This window comes from Nanorana parkeri, unplaced genomic scaffold (assembly GCF_000935625.1).
Source record: "Nanorana parkeri isolate BGI_ZX_2015 unplaced genomic scaffold, ASM93562v1 scaffold1203, whole genome shotgun sequence".
NCBI classification, from domain to species: Eukaryota; Metazoa; Chordata; class Amphibia; order Anura; family Dicroglossidae; genus Nanorana; species Nanorana parkeri.
Window position 1 is genome coordinate 346,028 of NW_017307471.1, and position 12,339 is coordinate 358,366.

General features: G+C 41.7%; 1 protein-coding gene across 2 annotated transcripts in view; it reads left to right on the forward strand.

Moving 5' to 3' along the window:
- Positions 1-8,965: 8,965 nt before the first annotated feature.
- Positions 8,966-12,339, forward strand: part of LOC108796965 (serine/threonine-protein kinase PAK 3) — a 92,157-nt gene continuing 88,783 nt past the window's right edge. For both annotated transcript variants that reach the window (XM_018568533.1, XM_018568534.1), the window contains exon 1: positions 8,966-9,127. The gene's annotated coding sequence lies outside the window, so the exon portion shown is untranslated. The remainder of the gene's footprint in view (positions 9,128-12,339) is intronic.

Below are 12,339 nucleotides of genomic sequence, written 5' to 3' on the forward strand. Positions count from 1 at the left end.
AGATAAAAGATTCCCTTATTTTAGAGCTCATTGTCAATTCTACTGTCCTAAAACTCTCTGTTAGTTTATAAGAGCAACTCCATTCTGATACATCCCCTCAATTGGTGTTGTTCCCAATTCGTTTGTCATCTGTACTGGTAGTTAGGTGATGGTACTTCTCAGTGCAGTTTTTTTCTGCTCTAACACCCCCACCCTAATACGTAACCCCTATTCTCCAAGATGCTCACCTCGGCAAAAACATGGAGTGCCAAAATTCCAGTGCCAGAAGAAAATACTTTCTTGCCAAATTTCCTCAGATGTTTTAATTCTGAAACCAAATAGTACTTTTAACCAACCCCACGCAGATAAATATTAAGTTGTAATTTCTCCACGAAAGTGCCCTTCCCTTTACCAGAAATCAAGTAATGAATCAAAAGAAAAAAAGTGGAGTGTCTGAAAAATTTGCTCACATTGGGACACAAAAGTTGTGTACAAAACATAGTAGTGAATTAAGTGAAAAAACAATGGAAGGTGACAGATGTGCAAAAGTTCAACAAATATGTGAAAAGTATAAAGATCTTTTTTGCATCAGATCCACATTGTTTAATATTGGAGACTACGAGCTGCATAGTTTTACAACTTTTACTTTTCCATTAAACTTCATCCTACACTTCTTGGCCATATTATTCGAAGAGTAATCCTCCTTGTTTTCTCTAAAATCAGCTGGTTTTTACCAATAGAAATGCATGCAAAAACCGAATCTAGCAGATAGACTTGGATGTTCCATATGATCACTGATAACAAAGACATAGTGAAATCTTGGCTTGTTTTTCTCATACAGCCTCCCTTTTCACAAGAGCAACCTGCCAGCGATTTTTACAGTGAATTAATCTGGAGGTTTATGACAGCAGGGAACAATTTTATACCGCGGTGTGCACCTGTACAAAATGACTATCTCCATCCAGGCAATTAAACCTTTTCTTAGATGCGTTTGCTCATGCTATAAAAAGACCTTTGCGCATATCTCAAATTAAATGGTTCATCATACTGATGTAAATATGTTCTAGAAAAAAAAGTATCGGTGCATATTTTAAAGCAAACATGTGCTTTGGCCATGCAGGGCAAAGCAATAGGTTAGCATTAATGCCCCTACCCCTTCCAGTGGTACATACTAACTTTTCCTTTGCTCCTTCACTGTTATGTTCAACTGCTGGGAGTGGGGAAAGAAGCCTTGTGTGATCTCAAAGTCTGTCTAACTGGAGGTTACACAGCACTGAGACCATTATCCCCACTCCCATGTGACAGCCCCGGGTCAATCACCAAGCACATGCAGTTTCCCCTTAGAGGAAGGAAAGTGAGTCACATGCTCCTTCATACCTAGAAGGGGCAAGTATTTTCTTTGATCCCAAAGGCTGAACTGAGCAGCAAAAGAGCAAAGTAAAGGGGAGTATGTGCATGGACAAAGCATAGGTTTGCGTTACTATGTCAGTCCCCTCAAAAATAAATAAATCACTTTTGGGTATGTACTGGAAAGATCATCTAGACACTAGCCTAATGGGAAGACATTTTACTCTCCCAATGCTTCTCCTTTAAGGATTCATTTTGAGGCTTACTTAAAGTGTTAAGTATTGGGCAGATGGTTACCAGTTGATAGTACATTTTTGGATAGTGCTGGGGTTAAGAAGGTAGATTAACAGTTAGGGGTGCCAGGTCTGCCACAAGCTACAGACAGCGACATCTCTCTCTTGAATGTTTCATTTATTTCACATGCAACAGAAGGATGGATAGTGCTTTGGTTACACAAGAATAAGAGGAAGTCCACATTGTGGGCAGCAGAGACAGTGGGGAGAACTGTGATGCAGAGGTAAAAGCCAGTAAATGATACAGCTCATCAGTGTCTACAGTACACATAACAGACATACTAATTTTAGTTGAACTGACGCTCTACAATTTCGTTCACTTTCCAAGGCTGTTGGGTGAAATGCCCTTTTACTGCCAAAAAAATCTTACTTCTATTTGTGTGTAACTGATTATGTAATTTGTGCTCAGTCTTCATGGTCAGATTATAGGGGATCCCAGAACATAAAACTTCAGACTCTTTGCTGGCAGAATTCATTTCTAATTATTTTGGTAATGTTTCTGAACTCTGAAAGAAGTAGCAGAGAAAACAGGCAATACAAGTAATTGCTAATTTGTTGATTTAGGCTGTTCACTTTACAAGGGAATTTTCCCTTAGTGAATGAGCTTAAAAGAGAACTATGGGGTTACTTTTTTATCCCATAGTTCTCTTTAGGCTCCTTGGAGGATGTATACTAACATCCTCCTGTGACCCAAAGCTCATTGTATAGGGGGCTATTGCCCCCTATATACTGAGAGCGCCACAGTCGGGATGAATCCCGACAATACTGTCGAGATCCACCCAGCTAGCTGATTGACAGATGGCTCTGCCTATCTAGAGGCAGAGCCAGCTGTGCACACCCCCTCCCTCGTCCATTCCTCCAGTCAGCACTGGAGAATCGGAGAGGGGAGGGGGGAATCCCTGTGGGGAGCGGTGACTGACAGTCACCCCCTCTTTGCAGGGAGATATTTGGCTCACTTCCCGATCAATAGAGTCGACGTGTGACAGTTTCAATGTCACACATCGTCCCTAACTATGAGGATGAGTGTAAATCACTCACCTCATAGGTCTGTTTTAAGTTCTGCTGACTTCCATCATCCAGTCATTGCAAGTAAAAATACTGGTTTTTCTATTTGCCTTAAATAGGATTGGGTATTCTTTGCAAAATTAATTTTCACCACAAACCATAAACTATGAGAAAATCCCCTTGCAAAGTGAACAGCCTATTTGCCTTCAGTAAGTCAACTCCGATGTGAGTCTAGCTAGACCAGTCAGGCCAGTTCTGGCCTTCTTTTCTGTCACTAGCTAGAGAAGTCTACAAAACAAAAAGCAAAGCGTAACAGTTTTACCATCCGCATATTGGAAAATGCTTCTTGCTGCAGACCGGGTGTTCTCAGCCAATGATATGGTAGCACCACGTGTCTTTCAGCTTCCTGACATTACTGTCATCAGATGTTTAGCTGTGCAGTACCTGCACCTCGCCTTACCTGATTACCTGCTGACTTTATAGCCTTTCAAAAAACACAAGTGCCGGCACTCCCACACATTATAAATAGATCTTCCAACTATATAAAACAATTTTGCAACTCACTCAGAGCTCATGTTGAGCAATATATCATGTAAAATATGACTCCTACAAGGAAATAAACTGCCTGGCCATGGCTTTTCTCCACCCAAGGATGCACATGGATTCCAACAATTGTTCTGTGTTTGCCTTTATATGATCACCTGTTTGTATAGGCAGGCCACACAATCAAGATATCTTTATTTATGATAATTTATTTATATTTATGTATTTAAAATGATAATGTGTTTATCATGATAATGAATTTATAATGATAATAATGTGTATTTATAAAAATAAATTTGAGATGTTGTGTTTAGCTGTCTTTTGAAAAAATACATTTTAAATAGGAACCCTAGTAGTTACCCATAGCAACTAATCAGCCTGTACCGACTATAGCACAGTTCATTCTGATTAGTTGTCATTACTTATTGCCCTTAAAGCAGAACTCCAGGGAAAATTACTATTAACCCTTGCAGTGTGGCTACCCACGCACTGCAAGGGTTACCTGCTCATTTTGGTCTAGGAGGGAAAATAAAAAAGTTATACTCACCCACTCCTGCACTGCAGCAATGTGTGATGTGTAAAGAGTGTGATGATTTACAGGACCCTAGAGGAGAGAGGCTCCGGGGACTGGTCTAAGAGCAAACTGGCTAAGAAGATCAGGTGAGTATAACATTTGTATTTTTGTGAAATTTTAAACAGCCAATCATGGCGGTTTACATACAAGCGGTCCGGCGTCTGTAAAGATGCCCAATTGCTTGTATGTGGTACCTTCGTGTGCCCCTCCCTTCTCCTCACCTCTCTTCCGCCACAGCCGATGTTGCAATCCCGGGCTCCCTGTGCTCCATGTTCAATCCGGGATCGGCATTGTGGCTCTGAGCAGGGAGAACGGAGGGAGATCTCCCTACGATCTCCTAACCGGTTTTATTAATGCAGGAAGTGATGTTTATTACATAATTTCCGCATTCAGCTGTCACTCTCCGACTACAGAAGCCGGAGAGAAGCTGCTGAAGCAGATCTCTGCTTCATCAGCTTCTTTGGGGGTCCCTAGGTGACATTAGGGGTCTTAGAGACCCCTGATGTCTCCATAAAGAGGACCTGTCACTTTAATTTGATACCACATAGGGGGCTTCCTAGCCCCCTATGTGATAACAATAAAGTTAATTGTAAAAAAAATGTTTTGTCATAAAAACATTTTTTATTTACACACACAAATCCACCCCCCCCCCCCCCCCCCAATGTTTTTAAAGTCCCCCACCCTCACATACACACGCAAAAATGCATCGGGTGCGCCTACACACCCGATGAGCCCGTCTTTTATATTTTACCCAAAAAGTGGGTCATGTTTAATAACATAATAAAGGGAAAACTTTTTTTTGTTTAACTTTCGGTACTTTTTTCGTTATAGAGTAAAAAATAAAAACCCCGGTGGTGATTAAATACTACCAAAAAAATGCTCTGTGTATCCCCAAAAAATGATATCAAATTAATTTCAGTACAGCGTTGCATGACTGAATAAATGTCAGTCAAAGTATTGCAGCGCTTAATACTGAAAAATGGCCTAGCCAGGAAGAGATGTAAACACCCGGGTCTTGAAGTGGTTAAGATATAGTGCTTTGTGTAGTAATGCTACAAACCTGTGAACAGCCTTGAACAGCCTGCCCATAGGGCAGGGTAAGCAAAATGTAGGAGCTAATAAAAACTATAAATTTGCTGTGCAAATTTTAAAATTAAATTGAATTTCCACTTTTGCAGCCAAATTTGATAAAACCCCTACATATATATGTTCATTATGTGTTCCCCCCCTCACACAGCATACCTAAAAATAATTAAAACAAAAAGGTTTCCTTCCCTTTTTAGCTGTTTCTTTGGAGCAGAATTATACATAGGACTCTACAGGGTGTTTACAATATAAGAATGACCAAACATATTTATATTGCTTCATGTTTGGTTATGTTTGCTATGTGAGTAAATATGTATCAATAAATACAATATTACTGTGCAGGTGCAGAAAGAACAAGAAAAAATTTAATTTCACTTTCCCTGGGGAAACGTGCAAATGTAACTTGTAAAATGTGTTTTATATTTGTGATGCAAGTGCTGTTTGCAAAGTCTTATATCCCCCCAAGAAATAGGTATTTTAAGAACCATATTAAAACATATATGTATTAGCCGGTATCATACTAACATAGTACAACACAACAGTATGTAAAAAACTGCAGTACCAGAGTTGAGTGTATTTGGCATTTGAAGGGTTAAAGTGGATGTAGACTTCTGCTTTTTTTTGTTAACCTCCCCTACTGCCCTAACACTAAGGCCCCATTCACACTAAGCGATTTATCGCATCTTTGCCGCGCGATATCGCAAAGAAGTCGCCGGCCAATGCTATTCAATGGAGCTGTCTTAGCTCCATGTCGCTCGTCGCCCGTCACTGTCGCTCCAGCAGGACCCTTTTTTTTGGCGGATTATGTGCGATTTTTCTATTTTTTACTGGAGCCCGAAGGTGAAGGTCGCGCTACCGTCGCCCCGAAAGTCGCGCTATCCCGGCCGTGCGGATCCGCTGCAAAAGGTATGTCGCTTAGTGTGAATGGGGCCTTACAGGGTTATTCACAAAAGGGTGAAGAGTTTGGGGAAGGCAGAAGAAGTGAACAATCCAGGACAACACAGCTGAACTGGAAAGTGAGTTGAATTAGAGAATTCCTCCAAATCAGCTATTTTGGAATAGATTGTTCACTTCTCCTGCCATCTCCAAGCTCTTTACTCTTTTGTGAATAACCCTGTACATCTGACAAAAACCCCCCAAAAATGTATCCTACTCACTAAACACCCTCTCCTGTCTGTTTGGTGGCAGGTCTTATTTGTGGTTGCAGCAATAAAGTCAGGTATTCGCTGACCGCACGCAGGAAGTGTTTTCAGGCAGTCACTGACATCCTGTTAAGGCAGAGCCAGCCAATCAGTGCATGCTGTCAGCCACTGCTGGATTACCTTTGAAAGGTAACTAGCAATATGTGTAGCTGTTTACTGAATGGGCATAAATGCTGTATTCTTAAAAAAATTGGTATCAATGTAGAATACAGATGTACAGAGTGTCGAAGTCTTGGGAATGTAATGTATGGCACAGTGTAGTGCAGTGGTTTCTGGTTCATGGTGTCGATGCATTGGAGAATTGTACTGTTACATTGGTGGTCAGTAAAGACATGGTACAGTCGTGGTCATTGAAAAGCATGGGTAGAAAGGTGGTTAACGAACAAGTGTGTTGTTACATTGAACAAGTGTGTTGGTACAGTGAAGAAGCGTGCTGTTGCAGTGGCAGTCAGTGGACAAGTGTGTGGCTATAGTGCAAAAATTAGTAGTGGGGATCAGTGCATTGGTTGGGTGTTTTGGCAATCAGTGGTATTAGTATGATTTGTGCGCTGTTGACATTGGCCACCATAAGTTGTAGAGATAATTAAAGAGACAGCGTCACCTTGCCCATGCAAGGCAAAGTAGCTATGTCATTTCGAAGGACACCCCTGACTTCATATTCTCATCTTACCAGCTCTACCCTGCAGCTTTGCTTTTTTTGCAGCTAGTTATTTATGGTTATAGAGGAGAATGTGACCTGCACTCCTGTCACAATGCCTGGGCCTAGCAGGCAATCACTAAGTCCAAACACTGTCATATGACTGGGTGAATGACATCAGTGCTCCCCGGGCCACAGACACCTCCTTTTTGCTTTAAAACCAGACTCTCTTGGCTTTAAAATAGCAGCCATGTGCTTTGTAAGTCACTGCTCATACACCAGTAGAGAGCTATACTATTAATGCCACTGTTCTTGCGCAATCAACCAAACACAACCAACATCATGTGCTATAATGGTGACCGCGCCATGTGACTCACTGTGGGTAGCATTGCGTTTTACATTATTCTTGTTTATTATGCTGATCAGAGCTCAATATGGGGACACAAGTCTACAGGAGGAATTGTGTAAACCTGTGACTGCCCTTGGGATCAGGGGCAGTTGGTATCTGCCTACAATTAAGGCTTATTTTGTTATTGGTACATTTAGATCAGTAAGGATTAGAGTGTTACTGCCACCAGCCTGTGGACATCCGGTATTTACATTTTCTTCAAGTGTATGTAAACTCTAACAATGAACATCTCTTATTTTCTACCTTTTTGGCCTGTTTTATCCAATCCAATGAACATGTTGCTTCCTTTGCACCCTGCCTCAAGAACTGTTATCAGCACTGCCTAGCTCTCTTCTGTGGACTACAGAGCACCCCCAACCTAGTTTCAGTTAGGTATGCCTAACTACCTTAGGTATATTTGATTAGAAAATTGTATATTTATAAAAATAAAGAACTGATCGTTCCTGGTGAGAAATCTGTGGATCATATCTTCATAAACAGCCACATGTAGTCACCATTGAATGTGACACTGTGGGAGCACAACTTAGAGACAGGCACATAGTGTTGTAACTAGGTACATTACCCGCCCCCTGGCTTCCTGATTGGCCAGGAAACTGGCTCTATGCTGTTTGGCCGGCTCCATGTTGACTGGCTGGGAAGTCGAGATACTTGGTATCTGCACCGATTACTGATTTTAGTATTGTTATCGGTGCATCCATAGTCACCACACTTGTAGTTAATTTATGCTTCCTACCATCCCTGTAACTAAAAGTTTTTACCTCGGTGCAGACAGGGAACTGGAGGAAACCAGATAATTGAGCCATTGATCCACTGATCGTAATTGCAATGCTTTAGGGTTAGTTCACACCATCAGCAGTGCGGCCAGCTCCCTTTTTTGCTGGGCAGGAGGGGGCGTGGCGGGCCATTGAAGTGAATGACACCGTGGCGACGCCCTGCGGCTGCAATGCGATCGCCTGCAAGGCAAATTCTGCGTTCTGTGCGGTCAAAATGCTGCAAGCACTATTTTGAACGCACCGCGCGGACCACACTGCAGGCACAATGCGCCCTGCGGTTGCCGTGCGGGCGATTGCATTGCGGCCGCAGGGCGTGGCTACGGTGCCATTCACTTCAATGGCCCGTTACGCCCCCTCCTGCCCAGCAAAAAAGGAAGCCGGCCGCAATGCGGGCAGTGCGTTCCAGAATCGCACTGCTGAAGGTGTGAACTGAGCCTTACAGGCTCCAATTCAAAAAAATAATATATGCACATTTTTTTCTTATGAATATGGGTGCATTTATTATTTTTTTAAAGGTGGACTGTGCCTTTAAAGGTCAAATCCTGACAATTCCCCAGAATGTCCATAAAAATAGAAATCAGCGTGCATTGATCTGACTATCCTAACTTGAATCTTGCTTGGTTGTTATGGGTTATTGCACTTTGAATGTGACCATGACTTTTTGCTCTTGTCATACTGAAAGCTTGTTATAAATTGACAGATCTTGGTATCATAGTTTGCTAACAGAATTTTTGTATTTGCTCAGCTCTGCAGTGTGCTACAATAACCCTGTAGAGTAACACAGCAGAATCCTGTGTATCCTGCTGAGTAGCTGTCTGCTGCAGACACATAGGAGGAATGTGCTGTGTTCATGTATTACTTATGTTTATGCAGACAGTGTGTTTGCTCCTGATGGAGTTGCACCTCTGGCCACACACAATGCAGCCTGTCCTAGTGTTAGTGAAAGCATCACATTTTTTAAGCTCCCTCCCTCTGTTCTGAAAGGTTTCAGTGCACTTCCTGCTTCGAAACAAAAGATTTGCCTATCCCAGCCCTCCTAGTGCTATTAGTAGTATTATTATCAGCCGCCCGGCAGCCAATCACGGATGGAGAAAGATGGTGACATCATGGGCTAGGGAACAGCAAGGAGGTAGATGAAGCATCCAAGCCACTAATGTGAGCACTGCAGGTCAGGAGCTGGATAAAGGATGGCAGCAGTACTGCTGATGGACTAATCTGGGGCTTCCCTTTCATAAGTGGCAGGGACACAGCGGATGCATCATGCCAGGGTGTGTGTCAGGTAATCCCCTCTTCTTTATTCTTAGCAGATCATGCTGCAGCTGCAGCCCATGCTGTCTTGTGTTCAGCAGAGCTAGCAATGGCCTGTTCTGGTCTCTCCCAGTTCTGGCGCAGCCTGCAGAATCCATTCTACAGACCCTGGTGATTTACATGCACTTGTATGTAGGAGACCCTCTTCTCTACCATCGCTGAATCTCTTCTAGAAGCTGACGAATTGCTGTGCCTATATACCAGGGTGAAAATATGCCAATGTCTTCCTTTATTGTATAACACATTTTGTAAGGAGGATCTGTATGTATGGCAAGAGATGTATATTGAATATGGCCAGAAAGCTGATTTATTGAACAGCTGGGCTTTGATAAATATGTAAAATGCCTATTGTCGACAAATGTTCTGTTGATGGTTGTTTAGTTATACGTATTGTAGCGAACGGAAGGCAGATATTGAGTAAATGGATGCTCTCTGTACAAAAGAGCTTGCAATCGTTGCCATCTGCTGTGTGATTGTGTGAATGGGTCATAAATACACTTTGCATACATTATCCTCTATCCCTTTTGTGCTCCCTGTGAAGACACCTGCTCTTCTGCTCTTGTGACTGGGAAAGCGTAGTAATAGGCCCCCATATGCATATTAGCCTTTGTCCAAGTCTTGCTCCCTGCTCTATTGGTGAGACTGCCGGTGTACACACACACACTCCCCTCTGTCATCAACCTGCAGGGGAGGAGGGTCACAGGGCTGGCGATTTGCTGTCCTTGTACCACTGGGACAATCTTATGTATATTTGTGCTTAACCGTTTGTGACCTATTCTGACAGCGGCTGTGGGAGATTCTGAGAACTTTATTCATGACTTTGTTTATACTCCATAATGCAATAAAATATCTGTTTAATTTAGTTTTATAAAACGTAGACATATTTCATAAGTCACTGCAAAGTGCACCAGGGTGGAGTAACTCATACCAGTCTGATTTTGTACTTTGCACCAGTTTACAGCAGTCTGAAGAGGAAAGGGGAATTCCTATTGTTTGCTATGGGTTACGGCAATATTTCTGTTCTCCTGGCTAGTTGAAGCTCAGCTAGAAAGCCATAAGAAAAGTGAATTCAACATTGCAAAATCTGCATTCATTACAAACTCATTTCATTTCTATTTTAATGCAGTTCGTGCAAGTACCTAAATGTTTCTTGACGGCAGGCCGCTGTGGTCCCCTACTCAACAGGGCTATAGCTCACTACACACATTACAATCTCCTTTTAGATCAACAATTACAGTGCAAGGGCCTGCCTCATTGGTTACAAATGTATTGGTTAGATAAGGTAGGTCCTCATATTACATAGTTGTTTTGTAAATCTAAAATTATTCTACAGAGATTGTATGGTCCGATTGTAATGTGTGTGATGACCATAAGCCTAGGAGAGGGAGGGCCAGATTTGGGAGCCAATCAGGCTCTGTCGTATGCACACACACTGATGGAAAATGCAGACAGGAGCAGAGTTCAAAGAGAGCTGAGAAATGGCTCATCAGTGTGCTGCTCCTGATCCTTTGTCATTCAGTCAAGCTCAGGTTTGTTACTGACCGAGCTGTGCTGCAGTAGTGGAGGTTGAGGACCTGGCAGTGCTGCCTGACAGGGGTGCCTGAATCTCAAGACTAGCTGAACAATCCATTCATAAATCGGCTCATAAATCAGTTCCAATACATGTATTTCAGCGATGTGTATTTACTTGCTTGCATGGAGTTTGGCTTTTAAAAAAGGTCATTCTGAAATAAATAGTGTTCCAATAATATAGCAAGATGTGTTTGATATGAATGGATTTTATATTTGGATGCATTGGTTGTAAAATGCTAATGGTTTAATACATTTGTTTAGCTCTTTTCTATGCACTTGCTGATGTGTTCCTATTTTTCCTTATATTATAAACAAATATAAAAGTACTACCAATAAGTATGTGTAAATATTTTTTTTAGCCTGTTTAAAAAGAAAAAGAAGCGTTGTTTTATTGTCGGGTCTTGTGTAAACTGATTTTGATGATTTTGTTTTACATAGGGCAGAGATGGGCACTGTTACAGCAGATCAGGGTAGCTAAATTATACAAATAATGCATCAATAGGGACGCCTTAGTGCAGCGGTGTACTGCATTAAAAAACACATCTGAAACCATGTTATTCATTAGTACAGTTCACATGTGTGGCCTGGCAGGTGGTGCGTTTTCGGAAAAAGCCATACATGTATTGCCTTAGCAGAGATGTATGGTCAATTTAAACCAATGGCAAAATGCATAATTGTTTTACTGTTCATATGGCATGCATGTTTCAATGCAATAGTTTAAATTAGGCCTAAGAGTACATTTTAATATATATAAATCTATATAATAATAATATTTTAATAGTATTATTTTATATAGATTTTGGGGTTTATTTATTTAAAAACGGAACTGGACAAATGGCAGGTAGCCAGCCTGTCTGCCTTAGAAATAACAGTGGGCACCTAACCTTCTTCTTTTTTAAGCCTTTTTCTTTTGAGTTGCTTTTCTATTGCCATTGGGAGCATATGTCCACAGGCTCCTGAAAAGTGTATTCTGGATCCTTGATTAGATTGGTTGGCTCCTGACAAAAATGTATCCGCTGATTCCTAGACTGGACTGATGTACTCCTGAATTCTATATCCATTTTTGTATGTATCTCTGAACTTGTTATTACATTTATCAAAGCTTCTATGTGAGATTTATCATGGCAGAGAACCACAGATTTTGTAAAAATGCTGAAGGTTGTAGATTTCAAATTGCTTGCAAGGTGCTTCCCTTCTTGTCCTATCACTTTTTAACTACTATAAACTTGAAACATTAAGAAACTGTCATTGAATTATATGCAGGTTCTTGTAGATGACTATACTGCCTTTAGGGGATCCCTTAAAGGGTTATTTAACCCTCCGGTGTTTTTGCATATAGCACTGCTAGCAATCCCCTCCCCCTCCCCCCCCCCAAAAAAAAGCTTTTAAAAGCAGTTTAAACTTACCTGTGTCTTCCCTGCGCGCTCCCGCCTGAAAATGTGGAAATTCTCGGGCGGCTGCAAAGCATCTTGGGGCAGGCGCATGCGCAGTTCACATTTTTGCCGGGAGACGGGAAGAGACACAAGGTAAGTACCGTATTTCACGCTCTATAAGGCGCTCCGGACGATAGGACACAGGGCTTCTGTGACAGAAATTCTGTGACTGAAGTTG